The sequence below is a fragment of the Aquarana catesbeiana genome, linkage group LG09, assembly GCF_042186555.1.
Source record: "Aquarana catesbeiana isolate 2022-GZ linkage group LG09, ASM4218655v1, whole genome shotgun sequence".
Classification (NCBI taxonomy): domain Eukaryota; kingdom Metazoa; phylum Chordata; class Amphibia; order Anura; family Ranidae; genus Aquarana; species Aquarana catesbeiana.
The window spans coordinates 132,050,584-132,068,898 of record NC_133332.1 but is presented as its reverse complement, the minus strand read 5'-3'; positions in this window follow the sequence as shown (position 1 = coordinate 132,068,898).

Here is an 18,315-nt window from a genome sequence, read left to right as displayed (position 1 = left end):
TAAAGACGATTTAACAAAATAAGGTCAAAACATATATAAATAAATTCTCCCCTCCACACACACAGACATAGTTCTATTGGGACAATCCAGACTACAAAGCACATATTTTGTAGGCCATGGGAAAAAATAGCAGTATCTTTAACAATTCATATGATTTTCTATAATTTACGGTCAAAATAAATTGTCTTTCAATCTGCTAAATGCTTCTTCATCAAACGTGCATATGAGTTACTGTAAATAATAATTGCACAGAGATATAGACAAAAACATGTACCATAATAACACAGGTGAACCTTTATTGCTCAATATTTTTATTGGGTTGACCCACCCCTAAACCAACCTATAAGCTAAGATCTTTTTTGTTGATTTGCTGACTGCTCCAGGATTTAGTGAAAGGTCAAGAACATTTTAGATGCTGGTAAACTGTGGGTAAATACTCAGTGGTATTAGCTAAACTGTTTTAGCCTTTATATAATGGCAATATACATATATTTATAGGTACAAAATGAAATAACATTAAAGCTTTGTAAAAAATAATAGTTTTTGTAGACAAAAATGATAGTGGCAATTTGTTTATTATTTTTTTTTGTTTCATACATTTTTTTGAAGAGATTAGAAACATATATATAACATAGCTCTCACTTTTGACAGTTATGGAACAAGAAATTACAATTTGCTTTTTGAAACATTCAAGTTCCAAAGGGAAAGAATGTGCATAGATAAATGGACATTTTTGATATAGGAATCAGCTTGAATGATTACTGCATAATAAAGAAAACCATCAACCAGATTTAGCATATTAAGGCAATTATTAAGTTCTAGTAGTTTTTTTTTTTAACCCGCCTCCATAACTACCCAATAGGTCCCCTCCCTATAAATTTCAGCTGTGAGCTCCTAACCGTGTTCCTTTTTTGTCCTCCTCCGTAGGACCATATGTTTTGGTTCTTCTACCTGAAGACAATGTCCTACAATCATGATCGGCCGAACGATATGGTGTCACATCCCTCTGATAAGCCTTGACTGTTAGCAGGGTATGGAGTTTATTGCAGTAAGCACTGAATAGCTGGAATCATGTCTACTATTGGAAAGACAAGCGCTCACAGGCCTGTTTGCCTAGCAGTTTGCAGGTGGCCATTATCTGCCCTGAAAGCCCGGTGTGTGTATGGATGTCTTGGCCGAATTGATCGTAGGTGGTGGTAAGCGATCGCCTTCATGGCAGCAGTGTTTGTGTTTGTAGTTTGTTTTTTTCTGCATTGCCTGTCTATAGTATGCCTGTAAAGGGGCGCATGTTTCCCGTGTTTAGAACAGTCTGACAGCAAAATGACATTTCAAAGGAAAAAAAGTCATTTAAAACTACTCGCGGCTATTAATGCATTGCCGGTCCAACAATACACATAGAAGTACATTGATAAAAAACGTCATGGGAATTCCCCACAGGGGAACCCCGAACCAAAATTAAAAAAAAAAATGACGTGGGGCTCCCCCTAAATTCCATACCAGGCCTTCAGGTCTGGTATGGCTATTAAGGGGAATCCCGGCCAAAATAAAAAAAAAACATCATGGGGTCCCCCCAATAATCCATAACAGACCCTTATCTGAGCACGCAACCTGGCAGGCCGCAGGAAAAGAGGGGGGGACGAACCGTACCAGGCCACATGCCCTCAACATTGAGGGTGCTTTGGGGTAGCCCCCCAAAACACCTTGTCCCCATGTTGATGAGGACAAGGGCCTCATCCCCACAACTCTGGCCGGAGGTTGTGGGGGTCTGCAGGGCGGGGGGCTTATCGTAATCTGGAAGCCCTCTTTAACAAGGGGACCCCCAGATCCCGGCCCTCCCCCCTGTGTGAAATGGTAAGGGCCTACCATTTCTCTAAAAAACTGTCAAAAATGTTAAAAATGACAAGAGACAGTTTTTGACAATGTCTTTATTTAAATGCTTCTTCTTTCTTCTTTCTTCTTTCTTTTTTCTTCTATCTTCTATCTTCCTTCGGTTTCTTCCTCCATCTTCTGGTTCTTCTGGTTCTTCCTCCAGTGTTCTCGTCCAGCATCTCCTCCGCGGCGTCGGCGTCTTCTTCCCTTATTCTCCTCGGGCCACTCCGCATCCATGATGGCATGGAGGGAGGCTCCCTCTCTTCTCTTCATCTTCTTCTCTTCATCTTCTTCTCTTCTTCATCTTCTTCTCTTCATCTTCTTCTCGGGCCGCTCCACATCCATGATGGCATGGAGGGAGGCTCCCGCTGTGTCACGCTTCTCCTCTTCTGACGGTTCTTAAATAACGGGGGGGCAGACCCCTGGAGGGTCTGGTATAGATTTTGAGGGGGACCCCACGCCATTTTTTTTTTTACATTTTGGCCGGGATTCCCCTTAATAGCCATACCAGACCTGAAGGCCTGGTATGGAATTTAGGGGGAGCCCCACGTCATTTTTTTTTAAATTTTGGTTCGGGGTTCCCCTGTGGGGAATTCCCATGACGTTTTTTATCAATGTACTTCTATGTGTATTGTTGGACCGGCAATGCATTAATAGCCGCGAGTAGTTTTAAATGACTTTTTTTCCTTTGAAATGTCATTTTGCTGTCAGACTGTTCTAAACACGGGAAACATGCGCCCCTTTACAGGCATACTATAGACACCCCCAGGTACGAAATTTAAAGGGATATTACACTTTTATTGTTTCACTTTAAGCATTATTAAAATCACTGCTCCCAAAAAAACAGCCATTTTTAAAACTTTTTTTGCATTGATCCATGTCCCCTGGGGCAGGACCCAGGTCCCCAAACACTTTTTATGACAATAACTTGCATATAAGCCTTTAAAATTAGCATTTTGATTATTCATGTTCGTGTCCCATAGACTTTAACGGTATTCGCGTGTTCGAACAAATTTTTTGCCTGTTCGCATGTTCTGGTGCGAACCGAACAGGGGGGTGTTTGGCTCATCCCTACTCAGGAATGATCATGGGCATGGGTTACTATAACCTCAGATGCCAGCAATCGGAAGTGGCTGATGGCAGATGGAACTCACTATCTCAAAGGATTGTATCCAATATACTGGAACTATGGGCAGCCTTTCAGGCGCTCAGGTCTTTCCACCATCTGATAGAGAACTCCTTAGTGATGCTCTGGTTGGACAATAAAACCGTGGTGGCTTACATAAGGAAGCAAGGTGGAACTCACAGCTGGTCTCTCCTACGAGAGGTGGAGCCAATCATGAACTGGGCTCAGAAGAATTTGTCCAACATTTCGACAGTCTACATTCCAGGGGTTCAGAATGTACAGGCGGACTTTCTATCTCATATTCAAATGGACAACAACGAGTGGTCCCTACACAAAGCTGACCAAGTATTATTCGAGGTTCTGGGATCCCCAAGCCTATGGGATAGATGACCTCATGGACCGTTGGAGGTTCAGCAAGGTGTATGGCTTCCCTCCGGTACCTGTGATACTCCAGTTTCTCCGCAGGCTCAGAACAGAGGAGGTGGAAGTCATAGTAGTAATACCGTTTTGGCCCAACAGGCCATGGTTTCCCCTCTTAACACTCCTTAGTTATTGAGACTCAATTCCTCTGCCTTTCAGGCCAGATCTTCTGTCCCAAGGCACAACCCTGCATCCATGTCCAGCTCACCTACACTTCAGGGTCTGGTTTTTGAGAGGAGAAGGCTCGAAGCCTCAGGTTGTCCAGAACAAGCCATTCCGACTCTTCTTAATGCCAGAAGGAAGAGCACTAATAAAGTTCACAAGCGTATCTGGTCCACGTTCACAGAACACATGTCCTCTAGACCTAATCCTTGTGGTTCTCCAGAAGGATATCCTTAGCTTTCTGCAAACAGGTTTGGATTTGCCTCTAGCAGTAAGTTCTCTTTGTGTACAAATATCAGCCATCTCAGTGTTTACAGGAATTTCATGGGTTTAACCACTCCCTGGTCCGTCAGTTCTTCAAGGGTGCTATCAGGCTAAGACCTCAAAGAAAACCAAAGTTTCCTAAGTGGGATCTTCCCCTTGTTCTAGATTTTCTTTCCATGCTTGGAATAGATCCTGACATGCCTCTATCAGTCAAAGACCTTACACTCAAGACCGTCTTACTGGTGGCAGTAACTTCAGCCAAAAGAGTGTCTGAAATCAGAAACTTAGGTTCAAAAGAGCCTTTCCTGATCTTTTTTCCAGATAGAGCAGTGTTAATTCCCATGCTGGGCACAAACCCTAAAGTTACATCTATTTTTCATGAAAATCAAGAAATTGTGTTGCCTACCTTTGAGACAACAAATGGTCAAGATGTCCATCCCCTTGATGTGGGACATACTTCATCCAGGAATCTACTAGTTCCCCAAACTCATCTACTTTTGTTAGTGCATTGTACATGCCTGGAAGCGAATACCTTGTCCCACCAGGTTGTGACCTCTCTTTTGTGCCTCCCAAACTCTAAATGACCATGGGCTGGTATCATCTCAACAGGGAAGTCCCCTGCAGTAGCACCCATGAAAGGAATCATTTCTACCAGGGTGCACCATCCTGAGGTCTTTCTATCAAGGGGGTATGGGATGGTAGTGTGGCACCAAAGACCGCAGCACACCATCCATCCGTGGGGCATATGAGGGGCGGGTACATCCCCAGATGAATGTAGGTTGAACCTTAATCCCACTAGGCACATCCAGTCCCCTATGGAGGGTGCCTCATCCTCCCACTCCTCCATCCATGAACTATTCATATGTGTGCTGATAAGCCAAGATTCTGTGACAGAGCTATTCCCTTTCATACAATTTGAAATACTGTAGGAGGACATGTTCCCAATGCGTTCATCAGGGTCTGTTATGTTGTGTGTGAGAAGTCCCTCTATATCTAGTGTCCCATTGGCTATGAGCCACAAATCCACCAGTGTAAAATTTACTACTGTGTCTCTGCAAAATCTACCGTTATACAAGTCTTTACCTGCTCCATTAAGAAAACAAAATTGTGGACTCCTTGTGTATCCTGTAAAGAGAAGGGGTTTACTATTGGTTGTGATGCTCTCAGGGGGAATGGGTTGAGTGATGTTTAGCAGCTGTTCTAGGGTCACTGGCCTTCCAACCATCGGAACTGAGTGTCGGCCAGTTCCCATATGGGAACAAACCCAGCATTCTGAGTAATTCTGCTTTCTTGCGAAAGCATGCATCATTATGAAATGATGAGGAATTGAGTCTGGTACTGAATAAGTTTCAGGATCTAGCTGTGCCCCATTATTAATACTTCTAAAGTCTGGTCTTAAGAGTTCCCTTCTGGATTCTAGAAATTGGAATTCTGATTTGGGGGCCTTTTTCATACTAGTATCATTTAATGGTGCAAAGGGAGCGTAGTTTGATCTTTTATTTTGAATAACTTGGCTGATTCCTAGATCTCTGAGTTTGGCCTTTTTAAACTTGGACACCAGGCTCTGACTTGGTTTATGATTGGGATTCATACACCAAGTCCTTTCTACTCCCTTATATTTAGCTGTAAAGACAATGGCTGCTATGTGACAATTCCCATCCCTCCTTTGAATATGATACCCCGTAATGGCTTGAGATTGGGCTTTGGACATCTGGCCGGCTATCTGAGTGCAGCAGGGATAAATAGAATTTCCCATAAAACCTCGCCGAGTACGGTTAGTATAATTAGAGGGGAGCTGAAAATTACAACTATTAGTCATCCAACATACAAAGGTAGTTATCAGAATAATCTTAAAAGTAACCAGAATGGCAAAGACTAAAATTATTTGAGTGGTACATTTCCAGAGCTGTTCAGGTGGGTCCTGGGAACCTGGGGGAAATACCTGAACATCTACTACTCGAATGTCATTAGATCTAAGGTCTCTGGGGCTCCTGAGTCCTCTAGGGAGGGTGCTGCAGGGAGTTTGCTTATGGTTTCTAGGGCTCCCAAGTCCTCCAGGGAGGGTGCTGCAGAGGGATTGCTTAAGATCTCTAGGGATTGGGGGGGGTTGGGGGGCCTTTGGGGGGGATTGGGGGGCTTTCGGGTGGAGATAGTAGAGGGCTTGGGTGGGGGTTTGAGTTCAATGTCTCTTTCTTTTGTGGTCCTTGGCTTGCTTCTAGGCTTGGTTTCTTTTTCTTTCGTGGTCCTTGGCTTGCTTCCAGGCTTGGTGCTTTCTTTATCCTTGATGTGTGGATCCATTGTGGTCCTTGGTCTGTGAGGATGGCAGTTCGGGTTGCTTTGAGTATTTCAAATGGTCCTTGGTAGATGGGCCCTGGTACCTTCCTTGCTGCAAGCTGCTTTATCAAGACTTTGTCACCGGGTATGAAGGGGTGTGTAGGTTCTGTGGAAAGAGGAGGAAAAGTGACAGCTACCTTGTCATAGTTTTCAGTAAGGCTAATTACCAGATGTTTCACGTGCTCTTCCTGTAAGGAATAAAGATTAACCTCCTCTCCCTCAATTGCTTTCTTTTGGGCCGGCCTTCCCATTAGTATTTCATATGGGGATAAGCCTGTCCTACTGTGGCGGGTGATTCTTATCTGGAAGAGGACCCCTGGCAGGTATTTTAGCCAGTCCTTCATGGTACCGTTAGTAGCCTTTTTTAATTTGTCCTTGATTGTTCTATTCATTCTTTCCACTACCCCTGAACTCTGTGGGTGGTATGGGATGTGTAGCTTCCACTGTATCCCTAATACCCTTGTCAATTCTTTCACCAGTTTTGAAGTAAATGCTGGACCTTGGTCAGAGTATATGGTGGTAGGAAGTCCGTATCGACTGATCCAATGATTGATCAGACACCGGGCTGCAATGCCTGCGGTTTCCCCTGTAACGGGTATTGCCTCTGGCCAAACTGAAAACTTGTCCACCATCACGCACAAATATTTGAGGTTACCTCTCTGCCTGGGCATATGTGTGAAGTCTATCTGTAAGTCTTGTAGTGGGCCTAATGGTGGTGGCAAATGTTCATGTTTCCCATGTTGGGGGCCCTGAACATTGTTCTGAGCACAAGTCAGACAGGAGGAGACAAGCTGTTGTACTAATTCATATGCCTTGCGTGTGCTAAAACAGTCTTCATACTTTTTTAAGAGTGGTCTGGGTCCTATATGTCCTGGGCCGTGGAGATAAGACAGCAATAGGGGCGCTGCTGCTCTAGGTATCCCTATGACTCCCTCCTTGTTTGTCCAGAGACCTGTAGGGTCTCTGGTCAAACCTGAATCGCTCCAGTAGTCCAGGTCATCAGCCGATGCCTGTTTTTGCAAGAGTGCAGATGTGTGTTGGAACGAGGGGGTGTTAAAGTCATTCTGGAATAATAGGAGCTTTGTGTCATGTGGTTGTGGCTGTCTTTCTGCTGCAGCTTTTGCTACTCTGTCTGCTAGAGCGTTTCCCTGTGACTCTAGGGATCCGTCCGTGGCATGTCCCTTAACTTTGACAATGTTTAATTTATCGGGCTGTTGTATTGCATTAATTAGATCGTACACATAACCACTGTTATTTATTTTTTTGTTATCTGCGGTGCAGAATCCGCGCTTAAACCATATCATACAATAATCGTGCGCAACCCCGAATGCGTACCTGCTGTCTGTGTAAATGTTCACCTTTTTTCCTTTGTGTATTAAACATGCCCTGGTGAGTGCATACAGCTCAGCTTGTTGTGCGGAGGTTGCACCAGTAAGGTAACCATCTTCTAGAATGAGATCCGGTAGCATTACCACCGAATAGCCTGTTTTGTATTGATTATCTGCTGGACGTGTGCAGCTACCATCTATAAAGACGTTAGGGTAGTCTGGATTAGGCAGATCAGTGAGATCTCTTCGAGGTGCTGTGACAGTGAGAAGTTCTTGTGTACAGTCATGACAGTCTTGGGGAGTGACTGGGAGTTTTAGCAGAGCGTGTAAGAGTTTGATTGCCGGTGTTACTTCAGCACAGCTTTTGACAGTTAAGTTGTGCGTGTTTGTAAGAATGATTTCATACCCTGATGAACGTTGTGTAGTCATGTGTTGGGTGTTCATGTTTTGTAACAAATGGAGGACACTGTGTGATGTGTATAGGGTGGTTGGAGTCCCTAGAGTGATCTTTTGTGCTTCTTTTACGGTCATTGCACAGGTTGCCAGCACTTGTAAGCAGCCCGGCATCCCTTGGACTGTCACTGGTAGTTTTTTTGAGATGTAGGCTACGGGGCCGTAGTGGGTGCCATGCATTTGGGCTAAAACTGCAGCAAAGGCATGACCCCTGACCACACAGTATAGGGCATAGGGCTTTTCATAATTTGGCAAGCCAAGGGCCGGAGCCGAGGCCAGTGATTTCAAAAGAATTTGAAAGGCTTCAGTCATTTCTGGGGTGTATGTGATCAGCTTCGGTGCCTGTGCTGTTGTAGCCTGCCTTAGCAGAGAGTCATAGTAGGAACAATCAGGTATCCACTGCCTGCAGTATACTATTGAACCTAGGAAGGACAATAGTGACGCTTTAACCTTTGGTGGGCCGAGACAAGTGAGGGCTTCGACCCGTTTTGGAGACACCATCCATGTTCCCTCTGCAATGACGCACCCCAGGTACTCTACCTGCTCTTGGGCCCACTGAATCTTCTTTCTCGATGCCAGGTGACCCTTGAGTGCTAGGTGCAACATCAGACTCTCGGAATCGACCTCACATTGTGCCCTGCTTTCACTACATATCAGTAGATCATCAACATACTGCAAGAGTGTGGATTTCATTGGGGGGACCCAGTCATCTAAGGTGGCTTTAAGCACCATTGAGAAGGCGGCCGGACTGTCCACATAACCTTGCGGAAGCCTGGTCCAGGTTAGCTGCTGGCCAATGGCCAGTTCGGTGGACCATGTGAAAGAGAAAATGTTTTGGAAGTCCTCATGCACTTCTATACTGAAAAATGCATTTGACAGGTCTAGTACCGTGTATATGGAGGACCGTGCAGGAATATTGATGAATATTCCTGTAATGTCTGCCACTAGTGGGGGTAAGGGTTGTATGCTTTTGTTGACTACCCTAAGATCCTGCACCATCCTCCATTCCCCGTTAGCCTTCCTTACTGGATTAACTGGTGTGTTCCAGGGACTAATGATAGGCCTTAGAATACCTAATCCTAGGTATTCTTCTATCAGGGGCTAAAGTCCCATGATCTTTTCTTTTGGCAAATGGTATTGTTTATGGAATGTGGGTACCGTGTCTGGTTTGAAGGTGAGTACATATGGTGTACAAGGTATGTGCCCTTCATCAGTTTTGGACTTTGCCCAGATGGGATGTGTTTCTAAGTATGTAGGAACTGACATGAAGTAACACAGAAAATCTTGTCTTTTTGGCATCTGTAAATCACAGTGAGGGGATTTGGCAATAATCCCTCCTTCTGCTGTAAAAGTTATATTCAGTTTCAATTTAGACATTAGGTCCCTGCCCATTAGGCATAAGGGACATTGTGGTAGTATTGCAAACTTAGATTTGGTTAACACTCTGTTCTCTAAGTCACAGACAATCTTCACATAAAAATTTCTCATTGTTTAGGCAACTTGTCGTGGCTCCTGAATCGAGCATTAGGTTGACCACTTGACCCTTGATCTTAAGGGTCACTTGTGGTAAGATTTTCCAATGATCTGTAAACATGTGAAGTACCAGGGCTGGAACCTGCTCTGGGCATCCCTATTGTCTAAATGGGTTATTGTTTGAATGTCCAGAATTACCTGGCCAATTCATTTGGACCCTCTGCGGGGTATTGGTGTTTGTTTGGTTGGGTTGGTCATTTCTAGGGTTTGGTCTAGTCTGACTATGTGTCCTGTCTGAATTGTATCCTCTACCCCGTCCCCTTTGAGGTGGGCCATTACCTCGTCTGGGTCTGTATCCTCTCCTATGTGGGCAGTCTGATTTCCAATGTGATAGGTCCCCACAATTGAAACAACCCTGGTCAGTTTGTTGAATATTATCTCTGTTTTGGTATTGTTGTCTGTATGCATAAGTGGGCATTGGAAGAGAAGTACACATCGGTGTGATTTCTTGTTTTATGGCAGAGTCCTCCACTATTGTAAAGAGTCCTCCTTTTGAATTAAAGACACCAGATGCTGCCCTTGTTTGTATGTCTTCCACAAATACCTTTGCTGCCTGTGTCGCCCAGTTAGTGTTTACCAGTTTTATAATTCTGGCCGACTTGGGGTCCCCATTGTTCATTGCCGTACTGACAATAAGGGGTCACTGTCTATTCCACATGATACATAAATTTTATACAATCGTAAGACAAAGGAATGAAAAGATTCCCCCGGCAACTGTTTACATGAGATTAGATCATTGATTGGCGTTTCAGGTCTATAAGCCTTCCTCCAGGCAGCCAACAATGATGCCCAAAATTGTTTCCAATCCTCCCCCGCTTGATACAGTTTACTTTCAGTTACCCATGCGTTTATTGTAATCTCGGCTGTACAGTCAGGATCTACTGCATTAATGATAATCTGTAGATCCTCCGCTGACATTCTTCCACCCAAGCAGTATCTTTTTAAAAAATTAACTGCTTGTTTTGGATCCTTATTAGGCTTGGGGCAAATGTCTTTTATTTCTTTAATTGTTCCCAAGGGTAGAGGGATCTGAACTTGAGTAGTGCCCATGGTGATGAGGGGGAACATTGCTTGGGCACTATTTTCAGGGGTTTGGGCTTGGGACGTTGTCTTGGGTTCAGCTAAAAGGGCAACGGTTTCTGTTACCACCGTGGGAAGTGATGCCGTGTCTACTGCCTCGGGTACTTGTGCTTCTGCATTTTTTGTATCGCTGTCCTCGTCCTCTGAAGATTCTAATTCTTCTGTCAATTCACTGTCACTCTCGTCTGCCCCATGTTTGCTAATTATGTCCTGATATTTCTGTTTTGCCGCTAGAGTAATCATTTGACCTTCCTCGTCTATTTCCCGTAATATTTTTTCTGAATCTCTTAGTAACCTTTTTATTTCGTTGTGTCTTGTCCTTTTTTGTTTCTTATGTTCTACCTTGGTTCTAGCTATCTCTAGGTGTTTATCTACTGTTGTGGATAGCTTATCCATGGTTGTAACATATTCTTTAATTGCTAGCCTCTGATTTTCTTGTTCTTCTAACCAATGAGTACCCTTTTCCTCAGCTATCGCCAATAATCCCCCCAGTGTTAGTTCTAAGGAGGGATATAATTTCTTTTTCTGTTTATCTGTTTTAGTTGTTTCTATGGGGGTCTCATGATTCACTAGTTTAATTGTTTCTATGGGAGTCTCTGCGTTCTCTGGGTTAATTGATTCTATGGGGGTCTCAGGGTTCCCAGGTCCCTCCTTAGGATGGTCAATTTTGGGAAACACATAAGGAGGTGGGGCGGAATAGGAATCATAAAAAGGATTACAAGGCTTTGGAGCGTCTACAGGTGGATCAGGTGCTGTGGGAAAACGTAAGGGGTTTTTGTATATAGTCTGTGGGAATTTCTTTTTATAGTCCTTCAGTGCTTTAGACCATATTTTATAACACTCTTTCATATAATCATTGTTAGAAGGAAACGGTGGATAATTATACTGTTTGTGTTGCCCACACATTTTAGTAACTTCTTCCCAATCATTCTGGCTACAAGGGCCATAGGGAGTTAATCCCGAAATTTGCAGACTATGTGCCCGTTTTAGTACATGTGCCCAAAATGGATCAGTATAATATTTTCCACAGTTTCCAGACACAAAATCAATTGGGGTGGGTTGTTCTGACTTACCACCAGAACTTGCCTTTTCCAATTGATTTCCCATTATTCATACAAATCTCTATAATCACAGACCAACAATGAATTAGGACAGACAGTATAAGGTTGTTTATAGTGATTTTCAATCAGACTTCTGACACCAGCTACTGTCAAATTTGGTTTTAAAGGAACCTGATTATGAATATTGAACCTTAAAGTCAAAACCCTTGGATATCCTTTTTCAAAATAAGGTCCTTTTCCAATTCTATTAACGTAACCACGTGGACAAGTTGCTGTCAATCTTGTCCTAAAAAACTTCATACACAAACAATAATCCAAGACAACAATTATCGCAGCATCCTGCGTGAAATCTCTCACTTTTGGTGGCCACCTTAAGTTTATCAGACATAACTCAATACAACATAATACAACATAGATGTTCTTGATGTCCAGTCCTATTTCTTAGTAAAATATTTACAATATTCTACCAGTCCTGGCCAACCTAGCGGGGACACTTATACAATTATTTTCCTATTATATTTTGACGAGCTACTTGACCTTACCAGATCCGACCTTACATATTCTGAAGTCAGGTCAAGCACAAGAAAACCACCTTGCAAAAGAAATTTAAAGAGACCTTACCTTTTTGGCTTTGGCCAAAATTCTTTTGGCTTTGACTTGACCACCGGACTTCAGAATATGTACCCCACTTCTGGTACCATCTGAGAGGGTAGGGGTCAACTGGTCAACTGGTCAAGTACGCCCCCAAACCTTTTCCTTGAGCTCGAGCTAGACTCAGACACCAAGAAGGCCTCTTCAATCGATTGGAAAATGAGTGATATGAACGACACCACACAATTATGTTGGATATCGATAATATGATCCTTTATATTTTTCTCACATGTTATATATGACAACAATTCATTATACGTCATTAGGGGCAAACCAAGGGGTGGTCCCTTAGCTTATCCAATCACAAGAGTACAAGTATCACAAGTTACATGGTATATGGCATATATAAAAAGACAATGATATTTCTGCTAAATGACGTGCTTAAAAAGTACCTAACAAAAAAAATACCCCAAATTTCCTTATCAAAATATATTTGTCTTAGCTTAATCCCGAGAAAAGGGTGTAATATAGAAATAACCTTTTAAGATACTTTCGATAAGGTGCCATTTGGCATTAGGCCCAGACTTGCGGTGGGATGTTCTAACTTGTTCCCATACATATTGTGACCGCAAATCTTCTGTTTTTGCAGACAGCTCGTTCAATAAAATTTCCACTTAAACATTGTCAAAGCCTTGCATAAAAAAAGCGTTTCACCTATCTTGTATAATAAAAAAAGTTCAGGCCTCTTATCAAAAATATATATAGTGAACCAAGTGAACCAAAGTGCAGCCATTTTCCTTACAGTGCCCACCCGGGTGTGTTTGGCGAGTTATTTCCCACATGTATGCTGCCATAGAGCCTGTCAGGAAAACGGAAAAATTATATCAAATACTTACCTTAATTTTCCTTTCCTGATAGGCTCCATGGCAGCAGGAGTCCCTCCCAATGCTTGGAGTAGGCTAGTTACGAAACACGGCTAGGAGCTCACAGCTGAAATTTATAGGGAGGGGTCCTATTGGGTAGTTATGGAGGCAGGGTCAACCCACACGTATGCTGCCATGGAGCCCATCAGGAAAGGAAAATTACGGTAAGTATTTGATATAAATTTTCCATTTTTTCTTTATTAAGACAAATTTCAACATACAACATAGAAATACACATTACACAATATATCTATATAATTTTTTTCACTAACATACACCACACTAACCCCCCCCACCCCGAGAAAACATCCTTGATCATGTCTTCTTCAAAAGAGAGAAAGAAAAAAAAAGGAAAAAGCCCACACACTTACCTACCCATAACCAAAACTCAATTTGTGCAAAACATTATTCAAAGTATAATTAAGAAGGGGACTTTACAGCGCCCTATTACATGTGTCAAACAACCAACAATACAAAAAAAAAAGTAATAAAAAAATATATATATACAAAATTAAAAAAAAAAAGTATATCATTTCAAATTACTATTTTCATGTCCTATTATGTTTAGTACTTTAATTCAATATAATCTCACTCTATTATTTCATTTTTTATACCTCTCTACCTTTCATTTCAATCTACCCTTCTTTATGTGGTTCCATTATGTGTTGCCCATCCCGTGCCTAATTTACTATTATAACTTATCCTCTTCCTTTAATGACATCAATCATCTCCCCGCTGTGCCTCCCAGAGGAGGAAAAAAGAAACAACACAAAAAAAGAACAAAAAACCCCCCAAATCCTCCCAATTTCCCCCCATCAGATGCATCTCATAGACTATCCGATCCATAATGCAGCATTGCCCCCAAAAGGGTTTAATCCACCCCTATTTCTGAGGAGTAATACAGCCATCCTGCCCATGTATCTCTAAATTTATTCTGTTGGTCCTTAACCATATGTATCGATCTCTCTGCTTCCATTATTTTTTCTACCTCCCTTTTTCAATCCATTATAGTGGGACATCCAGACTGCTTCCAAAATCTAGGTATCAATATTTTGGCTGCATTTAGCAAATTGGGAGTGAGCCCGGGTTCACACCTATGCGAATTAGATGTGCGTTTCCGCACATCTAATTCGCATAGCAGGAGAATGTGACTGGCTCCCTATGGAGCCGGTTCACATATCTCTGGGGCGGCTGCGGTGCGCACTGCGTCTTTGGCTGCGTTTCAGGGCCGAATTCAGGCATAGAATCGGCCCTGATTCGTCCCTGAAACGGTGAACAGGGATGCACAGCGCTCCTGTGCGGTCCGCAGCGAATTATGGTGTGAACCCGGGCTAAAGCTTCTCTTATAAAACCTAGCAGATGATGGCATCCCATGAAAAAGAAAATGTAATGGAGAGATTTCCATAGGTCTTATGCCCCGTACACACGGACGGACATTGATCGGACATTCCGACAACAAAATCCTAGGATTTTTTCCGACGGATGTTGGCTCAAACTTGTCTTGCGTACACACGGTCGCACAAAGTTGTCAGAATTTCCGATCGCCAAGAACGCGGTGATGTAAACCACGTACGACGAGACTAGGAAAGACCAGTTCAGAAACAAGCACAGCACCCTTTGGGCTCCTTTTGCTAAACTCATGTTAGTAAAAGTTTGGTGAGAGATGATTCACGCTTTTTCAGACTCGTGGTTTTCAGATCGTTTTCTGCTGTTCAGTTTGTGCTTGTGGGTTTGTATCTGCTCTTCAGTGCGTGCAAGCAAGCTACGCGTGACTTATTAAGTCATTGTATTCTTGTTTGTTTGCTACTGTTTTTCAGGTCGCTCTTCACAGGCCTTGCTGTTCTTCAGTGCATTCTGTTACTTCATTCTGAGCAGCCGACCGTTTTCTAGCCATGTTGAGTATACGTACTCCTCATACAGTTTGTGCTGTGCGGGGGCTTGGTGTTGGGGTCCTGACCTTGACACAAGTCCAGTCCATGAACAGGGTGGGGAGGAGTTCATGGACCAAGAATTGGTTGCTTCAGCGTGACCAGTTCTGTCATATGTCTTTGCTCCGTGAGATCTGTGAGAATAATCCTGATAATTTCAGGAACTTTCTCCAGATGACGGACCCCGTATTTCACCGTTTGTTGACTTTGCTATATCAGCAGTCAGAATACCTGCATGAGGCAAGCCATCGCTCCGGAGCAGAGGCTCTTCGCCACCCTGCGGTACTTGGCGACAGGCAGAAGCCTGCAGGACTTGGGTTCTCGACAGGCATCTCCCCCCAGGCTCTGGGGATCATTATCCCAGAGACCTGTTCTGCCATCATACAGGTCCTGCAGAAGGAGTATATTAAGGTAAGATTTATATCCTTTTATATCACATTTTATTGTATTTAATGTTTGACAATATATTGTATTTCTTTCCTCATTCCCTAATTACCATGATTGTAATATGCTGTGAATGTCCCCTTTGTCCTCATTCATGCTGGATTTTTATGTAATTTTTTTTTTTGTCCTTCATACATATTTGCCTTCACTTACCTCCCCAGCATGCTCTCCTGCCCCTATATTCACCTCATGTAGTCACTTAACAATGTATTTTATCAGCTCCATAGTAGTGCTTTACCCCAAACACCCCCTAAAATGTTTTTAAATGTGATTTGTAATTTAAATTTAGGCAGAGTGCCAGAGGCTTTTTTAAGGGATCCCCAAATCATTTGGAACCCTCCCTCCCCCCAACTGCTAAGCCAGCTGATAACAATTCTCTATCTATCCTCAATCATCTATCTGCTGACTTTGCCAAACCCATACACACTATACCCATCTCTTTTGTGGTCATATTTATGGATGAATTCCCCAAAGCATGGAGTGCAAGGGCCTGCCTGTATACTTTAAAATGGTAATGTTTAAAGTTTTTGTATACTATTATTATCTTGATAGGTAATAGCAGAATGTCCAAATGTGCTCAAATGTGTATTTATATCTTTGTATTATGACACTTCTTACCTGTCCAGTGGGCTGCCAATAGTGTAACTAAGGAGGGGCTGTTCAAAGTAATACACATTATTTAGTGGAGAGGGTTACCTGTCTAAGAGCTCCCCCCCTATAATGTTAGAAATGGCCCAGGAGAGGGGGGAGGGGGAATATGATAGGTGTACCTTATACTTTGGTGTTTGAAAATTCCCATTAATAAATGTTATCTTGATGTTGGCCAAAAGAATGTTTGTGTCTAATCTGCTTTCCATGTTTTAATGTGCAAAAATACTAATTTTTGTTTGTTTTCCTCAACAGTTTCCTTCCACGCCACAGGAATGGCAGACTGTGGCCTCCCACTTTGCCAAGCGGTGGGACTTTCCTAACTGCGGAGGGGCAATTGATGGGAAACACGTCCACATCATCCCACCACCCAACTCGGGGTTGTACTATTATGATTATAAGGGGTTCAATAGTATTGTGATGTTGGCGGTGGTGTCGGCTACTTATGAGTTCCTGTATGTGGATGTGGGGAAGAATGGCCGGATGTCCGATGGTGGAGTCATCGCCCAGACGGAGTTCTACAGGCGTCTCCAGAAAGGCAGCTTGGACTTGCCACCTCCAGAAGACAATGTGGAAGGACTCCCATTCGTCTTCATTGCGGATGAAGCATTTGCGCTGGGGGACCATCTTATGCGGCCATTCCCGATGAGGACCCCCACCCTGGACCAGAGGGTTTTTAATTACCGGCTGGCCAGAGCCAGAAGAGTGGTGGAGAACACGTTTGGAATCATGGCCAGCCAGTTCCGCCTATTTCTTACACCCATACATATGGCGGAGTACAAACTGAATCACATTATCCTGGTGTGCTGTGTTCTACACAACTTTTTACGGTTAAATTCTGCCAACTATGCTGGCTCAGTTGGGCCTGAGGCCGGAATTCAAAATGAACCAACCCTGACAGCGCTTGAAAGTGGCCATCCTGGCTTGCCCTCCCTGAGTGCCCGTGATGTCCGGCTAAGATACTTGAATTCTTTGCGAGTAGGGGGGCTATTAATATGCCAGACAATGTGTGAAACCTTTATCAAATAAAAAAAATAATTAAGCAAATCTTTGGTGACATTTACTGCTTGTATTTGTTTTAGCTGACCCTGACAGAAATGTGTGGAGTCCTGAAAATGGCGTGATTGTGTAACCTTACAAAGCACTGTTGGGTGTTAGTTACTAAAGACAAAGACACTTTGCACTACAAGTGCCCTTGAAACGGCACTTGTAGTGCAAAGTGGATTTGCCCTTATGAAATAACACCCATTGTCACAGAAAGCAGCAATTAGAGCACCACAAAAGTGTTGTAGCGTTGAGACAATTATCCACACATTCTTGATTAACAATCTTTTTAATACCGGCACAATCACATGTGCATTTTTGACAAGGTTTTTAAAACAAACCAACATGTTTGTTGTATAACAATTTTTGGGGTGGCATTAGAAAAAGTTGAAATGTCCATTTAAGATAAAACAGGCATGTTTCAAGCCAACAAGAAAGACACAAATCTTGAACTTACAAAGTTCACATTTGGTAGAACTTGAAGGCAATATCAGACATGAGTATTTAGGAACTGTGTTTGATATTGTGTTCAGATGGGGTGAAGTCACCCCAGGAAAAGCCAAATTTTGAAGATGCACACCAATTTACGAATGTCAACATGTGCTAGCTGCCATCACGGGGGATCAAGGGACGTATTTTGGGGGAGCAGCCACTTCCTCTCAGCTACTTTATTATTAAGGAAGGGGTTGCACCCCCAAAACACGTCCATTGATCTCCCGTGATGGCAGATAGCACATGTTGACACACTGTGTGCCTCTTCAAAATTTGGCTTTTCTACAATTCGACAAAAAATTTAAAATTGTAGCATGCCATAAAAGAAAGGGCTTTGGAGGGGTTTTAAACTCCCCCCAAAACATCAATGATGTTCTTATTTTTTTGAATAACATCATTGATGTTTTTCTTGATGTTTTCCAATGCAACATTACACCCCATGATCTCCCCAATCAGGATCTGTGCACTTTCCAAGGTGAAAGGATCTGGATCCACAACATCACAATCACCTAAAAAGATAGAAACCAAAAAAAAAACATGTATTATAAATATGCCGGCATCCATCTCTTACCTGAGCCTGTGGTCGCAGACACTACCTGTTGTGGTGACAATTTC